This window comes from Aquarana catesbeiana, linkage group LG03 (genome assembly GCF_042186555.1).
Source record: "Aquarana catesbeiana isolate 2022-GZ linkage group LG03, ASM4218655v1, whole genome shotgun sequence".
Classification (NCBI taxonomy): domain Eukaryota; kingdom Metazoa; phylum Chordata; class Amphibia; order Anura; family Ranidae; genus Aquarana; species Aquarana catesbeiana.
In genome coordinates this window covers 384,062,381-384,086,434 of record NC_133326.1, presented here as the reverse complement: position 1 = coordinate 384,086,434, position 24,054 = coordinate 384,062,381, and the positions used below count along the sequence as shown (strand labels likewise).

Sequence of the window (24,054 nt, the reverse complement as noted above, 5' to 3'; positions counted from 1 at the left end):
GAAACTACCACAGGAAACAATTCGAGGAGGACCATATTATGTAAAATATCCGGATGCCGCCAACTGGAATGCCATTCAGAGGCACACCAAAGACCATCCAGGAAGGCTCCAAAACCTGATGAACCAACAGCATCTGTAAAGAAGTTCAGCCTAAAATTATCCGTAAAAGGATGTTGCCAGGCCGTGGACCCATTAAAATTACAAAGGAAAGAATCCCATATTTTGAAGTCTTCTTTGACGTTTGCAGAGATGCAAACATGAGAGTAAGGATTCTTCAAACCTCTCATAGCCAAAGCAAAGCGCCTAGAAAAAATTCTGGCAATAGGGATGACCCGAGCTGCGAACGCAAAAAGACCTAATAGGGACTGAGCCTCTTTCAACAAAACCTTGCGTTTAGATAAAAACAACGAGATCATGGACCTCATACGGATCAACTTCTCTTTGGGCAGCCTAAACTCCATCAATGAGGAGTCAATAATAATCCCCAAGAATTCAATAGTAGGTGATGGAAATAAAGTTTTCTCATGCGCAATGGGAATTCCAAAGGAATCACAAATATGCAAGAATGAGTTCAGTGATTCAAAACATAATTGTGAGTCCTTTGGGCCAATAAACAGGAAATCATCCAAGTAATGTAGTAAACGCCCAGTAGGGGAACATACCGACAAAACCCAATGCAAAAATGTAGCGAAAGCCTCAAAATAATAACATGATAAAGGAGAAGCCCATGGGCAAACAACTATCAAAATAAAATTTATCTTGGAAATGGAAACCCAGGGAATTGAAACCCTGCGGGTGCACGGGTAGCAGATGGAAGGCAGATTTGATGTCTGCCTTCGCTAACAACGCCCCCTGCCCAAAACGCCTTAGAAGCGCTAGAGCTTCATCAAAAGAGGTGTAAGAGACAGGGGCAAAGATTTCTGAAACCTCGTCATTAAGTGAATTGTCAGCTGGGAAGGACAAATGATGGATATGTCTGAAACTACCATGTTCCTTCTTGGGGACAATGCCCAAGGAGAAAGACGGAAATTAGAAAAAGGTGGACTGCGGAAAGGGCCAGCTACACGGCTTTCATTAACCTCTTTAGATATTTTTTCCCGAACAATATCAGGATGCCTCCTAGCGGACAGTAAGTTTTTTACAAAAACGCAACCCGGCCCAGAAAACGAGGGAACCAAGAAAACATCCTGGAAACCGTCAATTAGGAGCCGTGCCATCTGCGATCTGGGTAGAGATCTAACCACGGTTGCATTTTTGACAAACTCACTGGAGTCATGGCTTTTGCCACCAGTGTCCCTGGATAAGGATGGGAAGGAAGTTGCTAATGACTTCCGAAAACACCTACTCGCTGGATGGGCCCCATTGCAGTAGGAGCATTCATGTTTATACCTACAGTTTGACAGGAATTTACACTGCCCCTCATTAAGTGCAAAACAGAAACCTTTGCGAAAGGCATTCTGTGGGGCAACCTTTCGAGGTGCAAATGGGGATTTCTGCGGCAGCATGAGATTCAACCATAAACCCACATCTTTACAACCCTATTTTAAAGATGGATGAACCGCCAATTTCTGTCTGAAATTTTCATCATAGGTGAACCATGAGGTACCACTGAAATGACGAAAAGCTTTCGCAATTATGTCCACGTTTTGAAATAAGCCTGAACATTTATCCGGGGATTGCTCACCCAGCACCGCTGCATAAATGCAGAAAGCTTGCAACCAATTCTGAAAAGTTTTGGTGACAGATCGTCTCCTATCTTCCTCAGAACGGTCCTCGGTCTTCCTTTCAAATTTAGGTAGGAAATCTTTGGAAGCAGGCAATAGTGACAATAAATCTACAAATCCCCCCTCCAAATTTTCCCTTTAACAGCGTCAGGCAAATGGAAATCTAACGGTGAAATTTCACACGGCATAGGAATCTTAAAGGAGGACTCCGCCACTACAGGATGAATGGTGCGCGGAGAGGGGTTAAGAGAATGGGGTATTGGAAAAGTGCACTAGCATTGCCCGTCTCATTGGTGACAAATGGCACCTCTGACAAATTGCGCTATATAGGGCTGACATCATCCAGACTATGCTGTGACATACCATCATTGGTCTGATTAATAGCACCAATTAGCTGTGCCCCTTGTAAAACAGGATTATTATCAGTGACATGGAAAGCACCAGAGCACTGTGCACCTAAGGCTGTACTAACATTATCACCAACTGTGTGTGCCCCTTTAATTTCTCTCACAATACTAGCTAAAGTGTCAACCAAAATATTTAAATCAGTGACATTACTAAGAACGCATGTCTCACCCATAGGCGAACTCCTGGTATGCTCACTGCTGAGCATACCAGGAGTTAGTAGCACTATCCTGGCATGGGGGGGGTCTTCATATAGGGAACACTGCGGGCTCGCCCCTTGCCAGCAGGGCATGGTAAAGCCTCTTCTCTGGTTTTCTTCTTTGCCCTCTTTGGCTGTCGGCGTGGACTGTGCATGTCTGCTGTAGACTCCTCCATTTTCTCCGGGGCTGTGCGAACAGACGGCTCGGGCGGAGCTTCGGAATGGCCAGCCTCCAGGCAGTGAAGGAGCCACTCCTCCCCTCCGGCACTCTCCGCCTTCTCAATGAGGCAACGAAGCAGGCTCTTTCTTCCTACGGGCGAACGGTTCTCCATCCTTCCGACGGTCTGCGGTGTGAGTCCCGGTCCTGCTCCACACAGTCTGACGGTAACGGCATAGGTGTGCGCAGCCTCTTGCATTAGGGTGTGCACCCCAAAGCTCAAATACATATGCATGTGTATATGTACTGATGGTGTCAGTAGGGCAGTGGACAGTGTAATTTAGTTTATTTTTTTTTTTTTAATTTTCTTTTGTAACTTTTTTTGGGGGATGAAATATCAGTGGTCTAAACAGGGGGGAATATGCACCACACAAGGCGATTAGGGTGTGCCCAGGCACACCTGGCACACCCTGTGCGCACGCCTATGGGTAACGGTAAGGGACAGCCCTCTTTTATCTCCTCTGAAATTCGCGGGCTTAGGGGCCCACCAAATTACACCAATCAGCTGCTTGTTGCTACCCTGCGGAGGATGCTGTTAACCAATGGTCATCCTGAAACACAGAAACAGGGAAACATGCATTCCCCTTTGGCTCTCCCATGTGGGTCCTGTATATTGCATGGACCTTTCATTAGCCTCAGAATCTGTGTAATTCATATGTGCTCAGGTTTAAGGGATGAGGTGGCAACCCTAGACGGCATTCCAGTGTTGTCCCTTCAGAGCGCATGCACCGGTGACATCACGGGCTGCATGCAGTATGAATATCTCCTAAACAGTACATGTTTAGGGGATACCTGTGCGGTCCTTTCAGAGCTCCATGTCGCGGTCGTGACATCTTCGTGGCTCCTTTTCTTTGACCCAGGGTTGGACTTTATATGACATCCATGGTCTCCAGAGAGATTTCTGTGGATAGCCGCCCGTGATATTGTTATGGAGCAGTACTAATGGAAGGTGTGTTTGTTGTGCTAGCTGCAGCTTGGAAGGGATGTGTTTGTGTTGGGTTTTTGGTAAAGATGGAAGTAAATATAAAGCGCTACGTAAACTGTTGGCGCTATATAAATCCTGTATAATAATAATAATAAAATATGCTAGTAAGGTTATCCAAAGGGCAGTATGTAAATGTTTTACTGCTATACCTGATTGTTATATACCAAAACCAGCTGCCTTTAATTTTTCTGTTATTTGCATGGAAATTTTAATAAAAATTCTTTAATGATAAAAAAAAAAAAAAAAAAAAGAGCCCTTCTAGGGTACACTGAACCAGGTCCCACAGAACCTCAGCCTGCTCCAGGTTCACAGGTAGGTGAAGGAACATCAGAGGGGTCTCCCAAGGACGGGGCGTGTATCCCCACCCCTGCAACATCTGCACACATCTATCCTAACAAGCAGGGAAAAGCGACACGTCTCTGGAGTTCATCGGCAGCGTGAGCCTTTTCACGAGCCACTCCACAAACATGGCATCCCAGCATCCCTCTAGATGTGCACTGCCTGCAGGGGGGCGCTGCACATGTACAAACTTCAGCTCACCCCTTAGGTGTTTTTTACTATAGGGCTGGATGTACTAAAGCAGAATTTTAGAGAAGTAAATCATTTGAATGAACTAGGAGAAAAGATGGGGAACAAACAATTTCTCAAGAACTGGCTAAGAGGAGATGAACTGGTGTCCCCTATATCAGGATTAAACTCTAATCAAAGCATTTTATGCCCTGTACACACGGTCGGATTTTCCGACTGAAAAAGTGCGATCGGATTGTGTTGTCGGAAATGTCGATCGTGTGTAGGCTCCATCTGACTTTTTTCGTCGGAATTTCCGACACACAAAGTTTGAGAGCAGGATATTCAATTTTCCGACAACAAAATCCGATCGTTTAAATTCCAATCGTGTGTACACAATTCCGACGCACAAAGTGCCACGCATGCTCAGAATAAATTAAGAGACGAAAGCTATTGGCTACTGCCCAGTTTATAGTGCCGACGTACGTGTTTTAAATCACCGCGTTCAGAACAATCGGATTTTCCGACAACTTTGTGCGACTGTGTGTATGCAAGACAAGTTTGGCCCAAAATCTGTTGGAAAAAATCCGACGGATTTTGTCGTCGGAATGTCTGATCAATGTCCGAACGTGTGTACAGGGCATTAGTGTGGAAGAAGGTACAGGTAAAAGGGGTCAGTGTCACAAAAAGACAGTGGGGCATTGTATGGATGGGCTTGCATGAATGCTTGCCAACCAGAAATTTCTTGACATCCAGACACCTTACTGCATTAGAGAAATACCCTAGATGTGATTGTGGGGGGAGAGAAACTGTAAAACATTTATTCTGGAGTTGCGTTTTTGCATCCCAAGTCAGGCCGATTCACACCTATGCATTTTTAGTGCTTTTTGCATTTTGCAGATTTGCACTACAGAACGTGTTCCATAGGAAACCATGTTGAATGGACTGCAGTGCAAATCTGCAAAATGCAAAAAGCACTAAAACTGCATAGGTGTGAATCCAGCCTAACAGGCCAGGTTTGCAAGAAAACTGAAATACATCACAGATGATATCATTTGCTGCTCAGTGATTGCAGTATTCTAGTCTGCATCCCCCCAAGGTAATACCTAAAACCTGACCTGTTAGTAGGGTTTCCACCTCATCCCTTTAAACCCGAACACATAACACGTAATATTTAATTACCACCATAATCATCCACAGAACCTGTGTTATTAATGTGTTTGGGTTTAAAGGGATGAGGTGGCAACTCTACCTGTTAGTGGGTCCTGAGGACAGGAGTTAAAGTGGAGTTCCACCCACTTTTACAACTCTTCAGCATCCCTCACTAAACTGTGCACTGCAAACAAATTGGATATTTTTAAATTTTTTTTCTCAGCACCTACTGTATATTTGCTGTATTCATTTTTCACTTCCTCCTCCCTAGCCGTGGCTCATCGCATCATTTCCTGTTTGCAATGCCTTCTAGGAAGGGGTGGCAACTTCCTCTGACACTGCCGTTGCTATGGAAACCTGACCTAAAACCTATTACACTGCTTGTGCTGCACTGAGCATGTGCGAGATCTGCAAGATTGAGATCCAGGAAGAAATACAGTCTGGCTTCAGATGCCCACACTTAAGATGGCCACGGCCTGCTGTAAGTTTATAAAATAACAAACTACTGCTATAAACGAACAAAACAGACCTTAGTTTACAGACTAACTTTACTAGAATACATTAAGCTTGTGTATTATATGGGTAATTTTATTTAAAAAGTATAATTTTGGTCGGAACACCACTTTAAGAACCACTGTACTAAAGGGGAAAAAGTACTAGAGCAGCAGAATTCAATGAACACATAATAGGTAAGTTGATGTACTTTCATGTACAGCCATCACAATTCCTTTAGACCTCACTTCTATCTGAGTCTGCTTCTGCCTGATTTTAGAACATAATGAGCTAGTATGCACCACATACTAGCTCATTATGAGATACTTACCTTACAAGGCGCCGGCATCTCATCCTGTCCGAAATGTCAGCTCCCTCGGCGTGTCTTCCGGGTATCCCGGCTCCGACGCTGTGAGTGGCCGGAGCCGTGATGTCGTCACTCCCACACATGCGCGCGGGAGACTTCGGTCCGGCAAGCTCCGGAGTTTGCCGGGCTGTCAGCCGAGAATGCCCTGTGCGCATGCGCCGCTGCAGTCAGCGGCTCATTACGAGGGGAATATCTCCTAAACCGTACAGGTTTAGGAGATATTTTTTTTACCTACAGGTAAGCCTTATTATAGGCTTACCTGTAGGTAAAAGTTAAAAAAAAAGGTATACAACCACTTTAACAATATACATACTTCTCCTCTTCTACCTCCAGCACTAACTTGATTGTAAAACTACAAATCCCAGGACTAGCTAACACTGTATTGCAGGCCTGACACTGGCTCAGCCAGGCCCAAAGCAAATGCCCTTTGCAGGCAGGGACTGCGGGCCCCTTTGGTGCAGCAAAATATGGCAGTCCTAGTGCTAGCTGTCTCACGTGGCTACTGATCCCCGTACCACCTCTTCAGGCCCTGCCAGCACTCCTGGCTGCAGCTGCCTCTTTCCACTGTCCTTGCCACCAAAGTCCTCCTTTTACTGGCTCTGCACCAATCCCAGACTGCTTTCATCCAGTCCTCTAAGGCATGCCTCCCAGTCCTCCTGACTGTGTGTCACTCACCAGCCCTGGCTGTTCCTTGTTCCTCCTGAAGACTTGGCTGGCAGTGTTCTCCTGCTGTCCTCTCCTTGCTCCTGTGCCTCCTGTCCAGGACACCTTGGTGTGTTTTGAGAGGGTCCTGTCCGCACCCAGGCCCAAGGTCACCCCTGACTGGGGAGCTCCCTCAAAGGCCATGGCAGCCTAATGCTCCATCACCAGCTTCCACCCAAACAGCTCATCCTCAGCTGGGCTGACCCTGAGTATTTGAGGAGGCCTGCAGCCTACCAATCAAAGTTGGGGATTGCTCAGGGCCCTCAGAATACTGCAGGCAGCTCCACCTTACCTCCCTCCTCCTTTCCATAAGGTTCTAGTGCATTCTAGAAAGAGGGGGAAGATCTCAGTTGTGCTACCTGTGAGTCATTCAGCTCTCCCTGGATTTCTGCCCAACCCAGGAAACAAGAACAGAGAGGGTTGGCTACCAGCCAAGCCTGCATAAATGTACCTGTGCTAAAAGCAAAAAAAAAATATTTCTACTTCTAGCACTAGAGGGTGCTACACTGTGAGATTTCTATATTGTCAGCTCCTGTTAATTGATACAGGTGAGTTTAATTACAAATTACAGGTGCAGCACAAACATGGAATGCGACTACAGTAAAACCTTGGTTTGAGAGCGTTTTGCAAGACAAGCAATATTTTTAAATACATTTTGACTTGATATACAAGCGATGTCTTGATATACAAATAGCGTCAAGTCACAAGTGAGTATAAAAGAGTGTAGCAATATGGTTACATTTAATGGAAGTACAACATTTAGCAACTCACATGGTTGATGATTAAAACAGGCACATCTAAGTATGCAGGCATCCGGGGTAAAGCTGTCCACATAGACCGTCCTCCTCGCCACCATTGACATTGTCCCTTCTACGATGCGCTCCATGAGCGGTTCAAGCCACGCTTTCAGATCGCTCTACTGCAGGGTAGTCCTCCCGGTCACGATTGCAGATTGACAGTGGTGAGAGCCAGCGGTGTGCGGGATGGTCTATGTGGACAGCTTTACCCCGGATACCTGCATACTTAGATGTGCCTCTTTAAATCATCTTTTTAATCCTCTTGTGGAGGCTTCCATTTGTGGATAGACATTTTATGGTAACACAAACTATCACATTGCTAGAATTTTTTTATATGGACTAAACTGAAGGACTTATGAAGAAATGGTTGTGGAACAAATCATTTGAGTTTCCATAATTTCCTATGGGGAAATTCACTTTGATATACAAGTGCTTTGGATTACAAGCATGTTTCTGTGAACAAATTATGCTCACAATCCAAGCTTTTACTGTATTTCTTACAATTCCAAGAAGGTGCCAATAATTTTGTCCAGTCCATTTTTGGACTTTTGCGTGGAATGTGCTAGATTTGGCTTTTTGTTTCTCCACTTTTTTGTGTTTATAAAAATACAACCAATGCAAACAAAATAAATAAATATGAGGAATGCCTAAACATTTGTAATTGCAACGATTTTCTGGGCGAAGGGGTGCATTATCTGACAGCAGTGCAGGGGAGCCAATATTTTTTGGCCATGACTGTATGTTGTTATGGTCTGATAGGTGTTAATGAGGGGGTACAATCCAATGAAAGGGAACCCAGAAAGTTGTGAAAAGAGCTCACTCCCTCAGTCTCCTCACATATCACTAACTTACTAACAGACATATAAACCTGGATGTCACACCACTTTCTCAAACTCAATCTATCCAAAAATGGCTGCCCTCGTGTTGTAAAGCGCTGCACAAACTGTTGGCGCTGTATAAATCCTGTATAATAATATAAAGCCTATATAATGATATAAATCCTGTACAATAATAATGAGGTGTACAATCCAAAGAAACTGAACCCAGAAAACTATTTTTTGTATTGTTATTACAATGTTGATATTATACAATAAAAGTGTATGCTGTGACCTCCTATTAGCAGGTTATTGTTCTGCAGAAGACAGAGGAGTCCCCTGTGACCCATACAGAGCGGAGAGCAGGCACGTCTATAGGGAGTCTGGGGATGTGATGTCACTGAACACCGGATAATACGTCATAGCAGAGGCTGAGCTGTGTGTACATGGGAGGGATCCTCAGATTCTAGGCTGCGATCCTTCTACATTGCCTGCAGTAGCATTACATGATCGGTGTGCGAACTACATGAGATAAAAGAGCCGACTCTGAGAGGGTGCATCGATCACTGCTAGATCTTCCATTGTCTGGGTAAGCAGCTATGACATCACAATGGAGGGATGGGGAAGGAAAGGCTTTACACTTTGGATGGGGGCAGCAGACATGTTCATGGGCAGATAGAATTAGGGAAGTCCCAGGAAAGAGGAAAAGTTGGTCTGGCAGCGGATCGCCCCCCTCCAGAATGTTCTGTGCAATGTGATCCATCATAAACTTCCAGTCCAGTACTCAGTGCCAGAGAACATGGACTGGGAATCTCTGGATGTGTCCTCCACTTCACTGCCTTCTAATCCTCTACTTCTCAAGTCCTTCCAGTGCATTACTTCTGACCAATCCTTACATTGTTTAACTTTGTACTTGTTTTCTTTCTTCTCAGTTCTGATTTATTTTAAAAATGATTGTTAATAAGTTATGTAAACCAACTTTATAATGTTTCTCAACTGTAACATTGTATATTTCTCAGCTGTAACATTGTACATAACCTGTGTTTACCCAAGTCCCACAGAGTGATCTATTCTCAAATTCCCTTGCACAAGGGTTTAATACCAGAACCTCCCAACTATTTTCCAAAACATTCATTATACTAATGGCTGGTACACAGGATCAGAAAATCGTATGGAAAAATATCGTTTTGGAAGCGATCGTGCGATAATCTGATCGTTAGTACACCGCTTTCAAGAGCCGATCACGACCGTTCGTCTGAAATTATCCGAAGGGGCAAACACAATTTTTTTTTTTTCCTCATACGATACCAGATGATACAAGTTTCGTTTAAACCAGTACAATTTTTGTCCGAAAATACATTACATGACATCACTTCCAAATTTTTTATTCTGTTGTATGAGAATTTTCGTAACTTTAGTAACCGCTTCATTTTTGACATAGAGACTAGCATGCGCAAAAAAAAAAAAAACAATCATTCGTCCGATAATTTTGTGTCACAGGCTTTATAGCGGAGGACATGGGCTGCCAGACAAGTCCTATACAGTAGGAGAATTTATTAAAACTGTAGCAGACAGAATCTGGAGCAGTTGTGCATGGCAACCTCCTAGCTTCAGCTTGTTAGTGCCGGTTCACACAAGGGCAGTCTCAAAGTCGCCCAACTCTGAAGCCGCCCCATACAGCCTGACTTTAGCGTGGCTTGCAAAAGGGCTTCTGTATAGAAGTCAATGCAAACCGCTTTGAAGTCGCCCCAAAGTAGTACAGGAACCTTTTTCAAAGCGACTTGAGTCACTCCTAATAGAACAGTTCCATTGCAATGCATAGAGCGAGACTTATCAGGTGGCTAAATCGCCTGACCGGTCACCCCTGTGTGAACCTGCACTTAAACTTTAAAAAAAATCAGAAGTTGATTGGTTACCATGTACAGCTGCTCCTGAATCCATCTGCATCAGTTTTCATTTCCCCGCTATCTCTTCTATTAAGAAAATAGCAATTGGCAGGGATGTAGGTCTGTAAAGGTGACCATACATGGATCAAAGGCTGATTTTTCACAAGTTGATATATATCGATTGACTTGTGATCAGCCAATCAGTTGGAAAGTTTTCTCTCAATCAGCACAGCTGCTGTCAGAATACAATAGCTCAGCAAGGGGGATTCCCTCATCCACACTGAATGTGTGGATGGGAAAACTGAATCATTTTCTTTCCTTCAATCAGTGAATTGAATGGGGGAAAAAAATGACTCCTGTATGGCCAGCCAAATGCCTAGTACACACGATGAGAAAATCATACTAAAAATACCACTTTTGGAGCAATGGTCCAATAATCTGATCGTTGGTACACAGCTTTCGAGAGCCGATTACAACAGTTCATGAAAAATATCTGTAGGGACAAATGCAATTTTTTTTTTTTCGTATGATAACAGAGCGAATGATTTCCATGTAATTATAGTATTTTGTATGACCAAGACCACGCATGCTGGGTAATGAAAGAATACATTACTATACATTCTCTTACAACAGAATACAACTTCTGAAGTGATGTAGTGATTTGTATTGACAAAACACTACATCATTTTGGAAGTTGTATTTTGTTGTAAGGCCCCTTTCACACATGCGGACAGTATGTCCGTATTTCATCCATCCGTTTTCGGATGAAATACGGACATACATGCATCCCTATGGGATAGCGGGTGTCAGCGGATGTACATCCGCTAACACCCGATGTTGTCCGGCTCCGCTCTCATCCGATTCTGCGGACGGAAGAAAATCCTATTTTTCTATCCGTCTGCAGAGCGGATCGGATGAACACGGACAGACGGTCCGTGTTCCTCCAATCCCCCATAGGGGAGAGCGGAGATCTGACAGGGCGGTCCCTGCACAGTGTGCGGGTCCCGCCCTGTCATCTGCCTGCTCAGCTGGGGAAAACGGAGCGATCCCCGCTGAGCAGCGGATAAACACGGATCCGTCCTGTGTGAAAGGGGCTTAAGAGAATTTTCCTAACTTTAGTAACCTGTTGGTTTTATAAGACTAGCCTGCAAAAAAAAAACAAAGAAAAAACAAAAAAACAGGCGATCATTCACCTAATATTGTTGTTATAATGTGTACTAGGCATTAACCTTCTGTGCTGCAACTCCTGTTCAGAAAAGACCCCCCCCCTTCCTAATCTGAGCCCGATCCAATCCAGCAATGTGCACGAGTACAGTGGCTCCAGCTGCTGTCTTTCTCCTCATTGGACAGATTGATAGTAGTGGGAACCTTTGGCTCCTGTTGCTGTCAATCAAATCTTGTGACATGGGAGCAGGGGGGACGTCAAGGAAAGCAGCAGCGGGGCTCGGGAACGAGCACCCATGGGTGCCTCCAGGGAAAGCGGCTTTTCGTGGGGGCACCCGACAGAGGAGGGACCTGGAGCGCTGACAGGGGACCCCTGAAGAAGATGATTGGGGCTGCTCTGTGCAAAAGCCTTGCACAGAGCAGGTAAGTATAACATGTTTGTTTTTTTACTACAAAAAGGAAAAAATAGGAAAGCTTTAGAACCACTTAAGGAAGCCATGCATTATGCAATTTTCTTTCCTTCAAACACGGGTTGAAGGAAGAAAATCGCTCCCCCCTCCCCACCAACACATTGAGTGTTGATGGGGGGGTGATCGCATGAGGAAAAATCTGACAGGCTGGTTGTACTGAAGTTGATCAGTGGATTGAATTCAGTACAACCAGCCTGGCCATAGGCAGATTTAATTTTGTCCGGTTCCTGCTGAACTGGTCAAATTTTTAAATAATTTATGGCCAGCCTTAAAATGTGTAAGTAGGCGATATTTAAAGTAGAACTATAGGCAAAACTTTTTTTGCCCATTTTGGATAGATTAAGGGAGGGTTATAACCCTTGTCAGATTATTTTTTGTCATCTGTGTCCCATTGCGGAGATTTCCCTTCACTTCCTGTCCCATAGCCAAACGGGAAGTTAGAGGAAATCCCTACAAATTAAGAGGATTCCTTGGGGACCCCCCAGGCCGCCAGATCTAATGTCCCCCATTGGAAGATTTCCCCTCTATTACTTTTCTGGCGATAACCCAAAATTTGGGATTTTCTTTTACCTTCACTTTCACTGATAATGGTAAAAAGGCCAAATAGAGAGGGGGAATCACAGGGGGCACAGACAGCAAAACTGACAGGGGTCTAATTTTACTTTAAGGCTTTTTAAAATGTGTTTTTGAATATGAAGTACCATACAGGAGCTACTTTTGGGCACACTCTCATAAAAGTGAATGGGGCCAAAACGACTTCAAAAGTAGCTCATGTATGTAATAATTAACTTTGAGAGTTTACTACCACTTTTTAAAGATTTTTAAATTAAAATAAAAGAGGTTATACTTACCTTACATATTACATAGTTGCATAGTAGGAGAGGTTGAAAAAAAGACATAAGTCCATCAACCTGCTCTATGTAACAATATTGCATAGCATGGTCCCTTTCTCCAATTTGGTGGTCACCCGCCTATGTGTCAGCTCTTTCTTCCAGTCAAAAGCATGGGATTTTTTATTTTTTTTTTTTAATGGCATACAGCACTCGTCCAAAATTGTGATTGATTTTAATTATGTGTATTTTATATTCTGCAATAATTCTATAATAATCCACCTCTCAGTAATGCCAGAGACCCCTCACAGCTGCAATCTTCCAGCAGTGCAGGGGTTGTTGGCAGTGGTAACGACTTAGTAGGACCACTCTCAACCAATCACAAACTTCGGTGATTCTCTCAAAATGCAACATGTTCTGTGAATGGGTAGGGGAGATTCATCTGCTTCTCCTTCATTTATGAAACTAGGAGATTTATGAATGGACAAGGGCACATGAAGGGGAGGACAAGAAGTGCAATCCATCACTGTTAGTAACCCCCGCAGCGCCAGAAGTTTACAGCTGTGGGGTCTTTGTCTTCACTATGATTTGGGTTATTACAGTGACTAGAATCCAGCGGAACATGGGATACACCTCTTTAGAGACACACTATTATATTGCTCTTGTATGCCCCAAAACAATGTTACTAAACTTTAGCTTTATAAGTAAGAACATTAAAATGAATATCTTCCAGATATCAGTTTGTATAAGACATAATGTTAGATGGTAAAGACATAAAGAACCCTCTGTATGGCAGTAATTGACCAAGTTCAGCTATGAAGGAAATTAAAGCACTCCTTGAGAGCTTACTATGGTGACCGAGGAATTAAATCCAGTCATCCTCCAAAAAGCACTAGAACTACAATTCATCCCTTGTAACAGCCAGGAATTAAAAAAACCTACAAAAAAAATCACTGGAATAGTAATGGATGTCTACTATGAAATTCAGTTATTAAGGGGCACTTTACACTTTGCCATTCTTGTGCATTGCACTACTGTTGACACTTGTCCAGGGGCGGACTGACCATTGAGCCACTAGGGATCATGGTTGCCAGCCTCAGTAAAACCAGGAACAGTATGTAAAAAACTGTTTTTTTTTTTTTTTTAAATTTTTTTTACATCTGTCTGTGTATACTGTGTGATTGTATACTGTGTGTGTGTATACTGTGTGGCCCCATAATTTCTGATTGCCTGGGAGCCCCATAATCTCCTATTGCCCGGGGGCCCCATGAGTTATTAGTCCGCCCCTGCACTTGTCACTTTTATGTTGTACATTAAAGTGTTACTAAACCCAGGACCCTGCATTCACTATGTCTCCTACAGTACACAGAACATGGAAATGCAATGGTTTTAGGCTTGGTTCATACCTATGCATTTTGCTTTTGATTTGTTTCTGCAGTGCTTTTGCTGTGCGTTTTTGCACATGCAATTTTACAGCGATTTGCTTTTGCATTTTTAGCCCAGGTTCACACTGACAGCGGGAAAAAAATCGTGCGAGTACAGCTGAACTTGCACAACTTCATTCCCGCATGTCAGTCCCGACTTCGGGGGCGATTTCAGAGATGTGTGGGTTTCTGCACAGATGTTTATTGAAATTACACCCTGAAGTTGCCAAAAGTAGTAGAGAAACTACTTTTGGGAATCGGTGCTGCGCCGTTGCCAATTGCCGCCAATTGCAATAGCCGCCGATTTGGAATGCGATTTGACATGTCAAATCGTATGCTAAATCGCTGAAATGTGAACCAGGGCTAAATGCTTTGGTTCTTTTTTTTTGTTTTTTTGGCCAATTTGTTGTGGAGCAGAATAACAAAATGCAAATCGCTGTAAAATTGCAGCAAAAAATGCACTACATGCTTTTCTGCAGCTTCTCCATTGGTGTTCCATAGAAAACCATGTTAAATGAACTGTAGTGCATTTCAGCAAAAAGCACCGAAAAATGCATGGGTGTGAACCAGGCTTTAGTAAATATAAACTGCTAAACACACACATCAGCAGTATATAGCAGACTTGTTACTTCTATCAGTATCTGGTTAAAGCTTATGCCCTATGAAGCTGCAGAACCCCTGACCCTCTGCCTGGACAGTGCTGATTGGCACTGTGCTGATCACATGCACTATTCCAAGAAAAAAAAAACCTCTCTAGCAATACACACCAAACTGAGCATGTGCAGCTTGTCCCCAAAACCCTGTTCTATCAGGAGATGGTTTGGGGACTAAAAGAAGGGGAGGATCAGAGAAGACAGAATCAAACAGCCTTTGTACACAATGCAATGCATTAACCCCCTAGGTTCCACAGTGAGTATAACAAGCATGCCTTACTGCAGTGGCCTCCAAACTGTGGCCCAAGGGCCAGATGCGGCCCTTTGCTTGCCATTGTCTGGCCTTGAGGCAGCATTTATTTCAGTGACCCCAACAGTGGGGCGTTATTCCTTCCACTGACCTCAACGATGGTGCATTGTTCCTGCAACTAGTGCTAGTGACTCCTCCTACTGACCACATTTTTTTTTAAATCCCACTGACCACCAAGCCTGAGACATTGTGGCCTCCCATTGATGCTGGGGCATTTTCTACTCCTACTGGCTGCAGTCCGGCCCTCCTAAAGTCTGATGTACACTAAACTGGCCCTTTGTTTAGGAAGTTTGGAGTCCCCTGCTTTACTGTATATACAGACTAATTTTACCGTTATGGGTTTAGTAACACTTTAAGTAAGCCCAATTTTTTTTAAAGAGACTTGCAATGCACCAGGGCTGCCAAAAAAATGAACCCTGACATGCAGCATTTTTTCAGCACCGCCACGGTATAAATGTGCCCTAAACAGTAACTGGCTACAAGTGTGCTTCCATTCTTGCTCGTTTTGCTGGTTTTAGATCTATTTTCTAAAACTTTTTCTCACAGCCCCCTGAACTCATTGGAAGAGCTCCCTGGGGTTCACTATCCCCAGTGTGAGAACCAGTCTGATACAGTACCTTGGGAGTAAGAGCGTTTATTTCTAGGCAAGAGTTTAGACTTGATTATAAATTTGGCTTTGGAACTGTTTATGGAGTAAGAGCAATGAATGGGTGTAGGATATGACGTTTTGTGTATACTGTTGCTTTCATTTGTTTTTTTTTCTCTCTCTACTAAGCTCCTTGTTGTAGTTAGTATAACCTCACAAGTAATTGTCACCATTTGCACCTCCCCTACCCGGTGCTCCTGCTTTCAGAGCACATCAGAGGGTCTGCCTGCAGCTGTATCCCAGGCTGTCACATCAGTCTCAGATCATTCCACCAGTGCTACGTGCGAAGACAAGGACCCTCTGTTTGCTTGCTTAATATAAACATAGACCGTCTGTAAAAATGTATGCACAGGGGTCACACTTCTGTTACTTTTAGAATACAAAAATGTGTTTCCTAAAGTAAACTTGCCATGAGATACATAAAGGGGCTGCCATTGCAGGTCTTTCTAAACATGACCGTTCAGATTAGAAATGTGCAAAACAGAAAAATTAGTTTAGTTTAGTTTTGGTTGATTTGTTATGTTACTAATTTAGTTCCGTTGATTTGTTTCAGAATTCGTTTTGTTTGTTCATTTTTAATGAATTTCAAATTTTCTGAATTTATTAGAATTTAGACCCAAATACTGCGTGAAGAATAGCTGGTTGTTAAGGAGCAGGCAGGGAAGCCGCCCGCCGCGTCTTTAACAGCCGATTACTCATCAGCTGTCTGTAGGTTTCACGCTGACAACTGCATGTAAAGAAAAGAATTGCCGGCAATGAAAAGTTCAGGAAAAAAAAAAAACAGTGTTGGGGTCCCCCCCATTCACACCGCCTGCTTCCTCGCTGCTGGGTACCTGCTCCGTTGTGTTGTCGCCCGCTGTCTGGCATCTCTTATATAGCCATGGGCGTAGCTAGTCAATTACGTCACCTGGAGAGCCCGCCCCTTGTTTTTTTTTTTTTTGTTTTGTTTTTTACATTCAGCGGGAAACCCCGCTGATGACTCATCGGTTGATAAGAACGTGACGGCCGGCTGTGTCAGGGCAAGATATCATTTTGGATATGATTTTATCCAAACTTCCAACTTGAAGAGGGTCAGCATCGCAGGTAAATATGGTAATCCTCATAAGCCAAATTGCTTATTTATTTTTGCTAATGGAGGGTGCATTGTCAGGGAATGCGTATTTTCAATTATTGTTGCAGTGGACGCGTGTTACTGACTGAAAGCAGGCCACAAATTATGCTGTTTTCTTTCCTTGGGAATCCTACCCACAGCACTATTGTGATGGATTGTCTTGTGTAGGAAGTCATAAGTCCATGTGTAGGAACCAGAAAGCCCATACATGGATCGCAATTTGTCCGGTCCCTGCTAAACCAGCTGAATTTCTGTACATGTATGGCCAGCTTAACACTTTTTGTATGTCAATAGCAAGAAAAGATAAAGACAGTTTGCTTTGAGTGGTGGAATAGATCACTTATTTTTCTAATATTTTCAGAGACTCAACTTGCCTTTGGGGTATGAATCACACATGTTTGTGGTGAATTAAGGCCGCATTCACACCTGCATGATGCGATGAGTTGCTTTTTTTTTTTTTTTCAGTGAGCTTTGCATGATTTCATGCAGCTGCTACCCACGTTTGCCATTTTTGTGTGTTTTTGGGAACGTCAAGGTGACGTTTAAAGTCTCTGCTGAGCAGTGAAATGGGTCTATATATTTTAGGGCTATGAAGGTCTTTGGTTTGGAATCACTGCTAGAGAACTATGAAGCAGTTAAAGTGGAGCTCTACCCAAAAGGGTAAGCTCCGCTTGTCTCCTTCCCCCGCACCTGGCCCATTCACAAAGCGCAGCATGCTTCGCACACGCGCAGTAAGAAACCGGTTGTGTAGCCGCAATGCTTCACTGCTGGTTTCCCTTAGAGCTGCATGCTGCAGAATCGGGAAATAAAACAGCATTTCCCGATTCTATGTAACAAGTGTAGAGTCCTCTGCTCAGTTGTGACAGCTGACAAAAAAAATAAATCGGGCAGCCAAGTTTATCTCAACATCAGAGATACTTATAAACAAAGTAACATTTTGTTCTTGGATCAAAAGAAATTAACTATGTCTGTAAATGAGGCCAGTTTAACCACTTAAAGACTAAACCTTTTTCTGACTCTTGTTGCTTACAAGTTAAAATCAGTATTTTTTGCTTGAAAATTAATTAGAACCCCCCAAACATAAATAAATATATATAATTTAGCAGAGACCCTAGAGAATAAAATGGGCATTGTTGCAATATTTTAAATCACACTGTATTTGCACAGCGATCTTTCAAAAGCGTGTTTTTTTTTTTAATGTGAAAGATGATGTTACACCACGAGGATTGTAATGTTTATTCTAAGCAAAAAAATCATGATTCTCATTTCCAATTTTTTTTGGGGGGGGAACCTGGAGCTCCTCTTTAAGCTTGCCATGCACTATATGAATTTTGGTGCTTAAGGAACCAACCAAAATTGGCTCTGTGGGGGGCGCTGTCAGCCTTCTTCCACCCAGCATCCTTAAGATGATGTTTCTGTCCAGCTTAAAAAAAATCTAAGGAGCTGGACAGAAAACTGTTGACTGAAAAGTGGTGGGGCTGGTTGACAACATAAAATAGGCTGAGCAGGAGATTCACCCATCCCCACTGCATAATATTGTTCTGCCAGCAGGTATGTAAAACTATCTTTGAATGGCTAGCTTTAGGATGAAGTTGGTTTTCATTACAGGATAGGAATAATGTTACATGAGGGATCAGAATTTGAAAAAAATATTTTACAGTAGAAGGCTATATCCTGGTCTAGGGGCTTTATTTTTAAGGCACTCCTTTGGAGCTCTGTTTCCTTCTTTAGGATGTCTTCATGTAGCGTGTTCTTAGCTGATGACAAAAGTGTAGACGTGATGGTGACCCCATCCAAAAATGTCTCCAGTGTATGGGGGGGGGGGGGGGTCTTGCGGGGGTTCAGCTTTGCAGAGTGTATGGCAGAAACTATGAAACAAATTCTATATTTGTCTGTATTTTAAACAATGTGTTCAGGTTGCAACTGATTAATGTATCTGGGCTTCAAAACTATGGACACGGTAGCCATTTGGCAGGCCTATTAATGTGTTTGTAGCAGGTTGTCTGCTTTTATCTCTACTTCAGTGCTTCAAGAAATGATAATATCATAGTTTGGATATTTTGTACTTGTGCAATCTTGTGTCCTAGATTTGATTGTGCTGCTGTACATTTTATTTTGTGGTATGGACCGCTTTGTATGAAGAGTCCCATATTAAAAGATAGCTACACTATGTTTGTTTTTTGTTTTTTTATATTTTTGCATGTAAACGTTTTCTACGGTTGTTGGGAATACCTGCCATGGAGTCAGCGGAGAGCAAAGAGGATATTGGATATGTATTCAATAGCCCTGTATTGTGTGGGCATTGCGTTCGGTAATCACATGGGAATTTAACTTATAATCACAAGTGTAGGTGATCACATATTTTTGGGGGAATAGATTTGAGATAGATACATAAACTGTATTACACTATCAAATAAAAGTTCTGTTTTCTTTAAATGAAAATTGGTTTAAGGATTTCTACGTTGGAAAATTTTCAGTGAATGATAGAGAAGGGAAATTTGTGATATATAACTAAGGAATATTTGTGCCCAGTAAGGGTAGATGAATTACCCACCCCTTGTCCCGGCCCTGTGTATGGCACATACATATTTTTATATGTGAGCACAATAATTGATTAGTTTAAGTGGCCATATGAATTTGAGCATACTACACCATAGAGCTGCACGATTCTGGTCAAAATGAGAATCACAATTTTTTTGCTTAGAATAAAAAGATCACGATTCTCTCACGATTCTCGCGACGTAAAATCTTTCACATTATACAAAAATAAATTGGACTAACTTTACTGGCTAGTTTGTTTGTTTGTTTGTGTTTTTTTTTTTTTTTTTTTTTTTTTTAATTAAAGTAATTTTTTCCAAAAAAATTGCATTTGAAAGACCGCTGCGCAAATACAGTGTGACATAAAATATTGCAACAACCACCATTTTATTCTCTAGGGTCTCTACTAATATATCTATATCTCTATATCTCTATCTATATATCTCTATATCTATATCTATATCTAATCTCTAATGTTGTTTGGGGGTTCTAAGCAGGGGCGTTGCTAGGTCTACAAAAGATCTGGGGCTGGAGCCCATAGCAGCGTAGTAAAGAAAGTCATATGCTTGGGCATGTATATACAGTAATACAGTGTATATATATCCCCAGAGAGCCCCCCACTTACATCAGGGTCCCCAGAGAATCTCCCACTTAAAATCAGGGTCTCCAGAGAGCCTCCCCCTTGCATCAAGTTCCCCAGAGAGCCTCCCCTCCAATTGAGACCCCTGCAGAGACTCGGGGCTGTGGGCCCCAGATTCGGGGCTATAGCCCCAAAAGCCACCCCCTAGCGACGCCACTAGTTCTAAGTAATTTTCTAGCAAAAAAAAAAATTATTTTGGCTTGAAATCAACAAATGCCAGAAAAAGTTTTTTGTTTAAGTGGTTAAACTTTCCTCATTTACACACAAATCTATTCCTTTGACAAATTGTTACAATGTTTATACTTACATTCCACTGCTAAAGAATGTTTTGATTCTTGGCAGACTGCCCGTTTTTTTTTTTTTCTTACTTTCTTTTAATAGCTGTCGGCTTCAGCAGAGCAGAGAGAATTCTATGCATAGAAAGAGTCGGAAAATACTTTTGTCAAGATCGCAACGGGGAAAAAAATTGCAATAACGATTCTTGATGATTAATCGTGCAGCTCTACTGCACCATAAGTTTGTTTTATTTTTGGTGATTGTCTTAGGAAAGAGATGGAGATAGAATAACCCATTCTGGGCTTTAAAGTGTTACTAAACCCAGTAATATGAAAATAGTTCATCCCCCAACCCCCCCACAGTGCCAACGGCTTATAAATCTTTTTACATTAAAATACTGCACTATATACCCTTTTTGGATGATCTGTATACCACATTCAGTGATAAACTGCACAGTTTCTCCAGTGCTGAATGTCCAGGAAGGTGGAGATTTTCACTACATGTGTGATGTCAATATCATGTGACCTGGCTAGCTCTGAGAACAAGAAACTGTTCTCTCCAGCATAAAAGACACAACTGAGAATGTGCAGGTTGAGGTTGGCTACCTTGCCTGTTCTTTCCAAGGTAGACATTGCAGGAGGGGGAGGATCTATGCATACAGATTAAAACAGCCTTTTTACAGAATGCAGAGGATTAACCCTTTAAGTTCTACAGTGAGTATAACAAGCATGCTATGCTGCATATACAGACTGATTTTACTGTTGTGGGGTTAGTAACACTTTTAAACCTGGGCTCCTCATACACGAGTACTTGTGTTCCTTCTAGGAGCGCGTTCCCAGCACAGAGACCGGACTCTCACGGAGCACTCCTGGACTTGTACTAATGAGTGGGACCCAGGACTTTTGGCTCCCAGTCTCCTGATGCCCTCTGATTGGCTATCACAGTGATCAGTCACTGAGCATCCCACCCCTGTGTTTTTCTTTTTTCTCTGAATGGAGAGAAAGATACATTGTGACTCTCCTTCCAGGAGAGAGAGTAAATAAAAAAAGTATCACAGACAGTACTCAATTTTCTCCTTCCAGGGGAGAAAGATGTAAAAAAAAAAAACAAAACAAAAAAAAAAAACAGTGGGGGGGGGATAAAAGGTTAACAGGGTCAAAGGTCAGTGTCAGGTCAAAGTTTTTAGATAGGAATTAAAAAAAAAAATGCCTTTTTTTAAATTCGTGTCATTTTGTTTTAGGTAGAAAAAAAAAAGCAAAATGCACACTATTGTTTCTTGGCCCTACTACGGCTACATACAACAAATATACACGTGTGTGTGTGTGTGTGTGTGTGTGTGTGTGTGTGTGTGTGTGTGTATAACACGCCTTATGATGAAAGCACATCAAAGATGAAAAAAGCATGATTATGGTTTTTTTTTTTTGTTTTTTTTTTTTTTTTTTGTTTTTTTTTTAATACACCATACATAAAATCACAGGTGTGAACAGGGTCTTATCCTATGTTTCAGTTTGAAGTATAAAATAAACACAAGGAGCCATAGAAATACTGTGTTCTCTGATTAGCTCACCCTTAGTTCTTTGGGAATCCCTTCTCATGAATTACATTTTGGTTGTAAAATAAGGATTGTTTATGCAATATATTTAAAGAAAAACTTTAAACACAGATTAAAAACCTATAAACGTTGAAAAGCAACTAAAATAAAATTGACACCTAATCGTTATATTTTCCATTTAACTGTATATATATTTTACTGTTGGCACTGCTGTTGGTATAAGCATAAAGCAATATATTCCCATTAACTAGCAAAACCATTCCTCAGTACATTTATTTTTAATGACCACATGCAATTAATGAAAATGCGAAAATTAAACTTGGTTATGTGGTAAGCCTCAGTCTCTTTGCTAATGTTGTGTTTCTTTGAAAACTAAAGAAAATGTATTCTTTAATTTTTCAGCATTTAATTGTTACCAGTTGAAGATCTTGGCGGGGAATATGATGATGCAGGCAGTTCATGCTTCACAGATGGTTGTTCTCAAGATTGGAGCTCAGACATTATAAACAAGAAATACTAACACATAGTAAAGTTGTCAGTGTGTGTTTTAAACAAATGCAGTAGTTATGTGTAATGATGTGTAGCCCATTACCTGCAGGCTGGCCTTTTTGTTAAACTATTCCCCTTAGCACCTCCTTCATAGTTGCTGGATATTGCCCTCTTTGCCATCCATTCACAAAATTCATATTACTATTCTTCTACAGTGCATCATGTTCTGTAAAAGCAGAGGAGAACCTGTCCTCTGCTCCTACTCCTTTCACAGAATGCTATGCATTGTGGAAGAATAGTAATACACTTTTTGTAAATGGCAGAGAGGGCAGAGGCATTTGAAGAACCTTGTGCTTTTTTGTGCTATTGAGCATCTTCAAGCTCCTTTGAGCATAATCGTTTTTTCACAAACCCTCCTGTATAAACAAAACAAAAAGCTGAAACAAATGTTTTTGCACGTGTTTTTTTTTTTTTTTTTTTTTTTCCTGCCTGAAACTGCCATAGTGTGCATGGACACGTTGACCAACATGGAGGGGAGTTTCCAGGCAGAAAAAAAGTAAGCGCTCAAAATCCACTGCTTTGAGCTGCAGTGTGCATGAGCCCTCAGACTCGCAGTGGCGGTTGTTAACTCTCACAGCGCCAAATATAGCTAATTGAAGGCAGCCTGCACATAATAGGATGCATGTGCAAATGTGTTTGGTGCTGTATTCCCCCCCCCCCCACACACACATATTCAACAAATTTAGAAAACACGTTGAAAAATATATCTAGTAGACCAAAAGGGAGCAAATTACAGAGGTTCATTGTTATACTTTACATTCAACTCTTCATGAAAAGTGAAAATGTAAAAAGCTATGCCTTTTATACTGTTATCCTTGCACTATCTTTGGGAGCATGGAGTAGTGGTTCTAGTAGTATGACACTGAGGGGTAAACTTTCTCCTGTGAAAACCTTGGATCTCCTCTTGAAATAAAAGTCAGATGAGGTTCGGGTTCTCCATAAATTTTATACTTCTAACATAAGCGTTTTTTTATTTTCTCCAGAGCGTAATGTAGCGACTATACATCTTAAAACTTTAACTAGGGGTTTGTAAAAAAATTTTCATGTGGCTTTACAGCAACAGCATCCAGTCACAGATGACTACACTCAAAACTAGCATGAAACAAAAACTATGCAAAACTAACTACTGTCTGTTTGTTTAGTGTTCCCGTTTTTTCATTGTCGTTGGCAATCAGACCTGCCATGGTTTCTTCATGTGGGTGTTGTATGCTATGAGCAAAATAATTTTGAAAAGTTACAGACCTTGGCAAATGCTGGGTGAATTTATAGGATTGAAGATCTAATAAAAGGAAGGGGCATTTCCCCTGCAGACTTTGAAATGTTACTTCTAGTATCCATTATTGCTTAGAGTAAAGACCACATCATGCTAGCAGTTTAGTTAGCAAGTTCCAGGATGGCTATACAAGGGGTGGATTAATACTCTCCTCTTTCCATGTGTTCCTTCCTGGCCGGCTAGATTAGCGAGACCTCATTCCTTTTTGTGCTACTTGGATTCTGCAGTGTGTTCCGACACTTCTACCACCTAGTAAGTGAAGCAGAAAAGTATTTTCTTTACAGTGTTTTTCCTAGCAATCTTGCATGTGTGACATGTGTCCAATGCTTTTTCTGGTTTCTCCTGGCCACCTGTTCTGCTGGGTACACAC

The 24,054-nt window shown here is 42.1% G+C and overlaps 1 protein-coding gene across 4 annotated transcripts in view; it reads left to right on the top strand.

Annotated features, from left to right (window-relative positions):
* Nucleotides 1-8,774: 8,774 nt before the first annotated feature.
* The window catches only part of P4HA2 (prolyl 4-hydroxylase subunit alpha 2), a 178,091-nt gene continuing 162,811 nt past the window's right edge, over nucleotides 8,775-24,054 (top strand). For all 4 annotated transcript variants that reach the window (XM_073620678.1, XM_073620676.1, XM_073620677.1 and 1 more), the window contains exon 1: nucleotides 8,775-8,951. The gene's annotated coding sequence lies outside the window, so the exon portion shown is untranslated. The remainder of the gene's footprint in view (nucleotides 8,952-24,054) is intronic.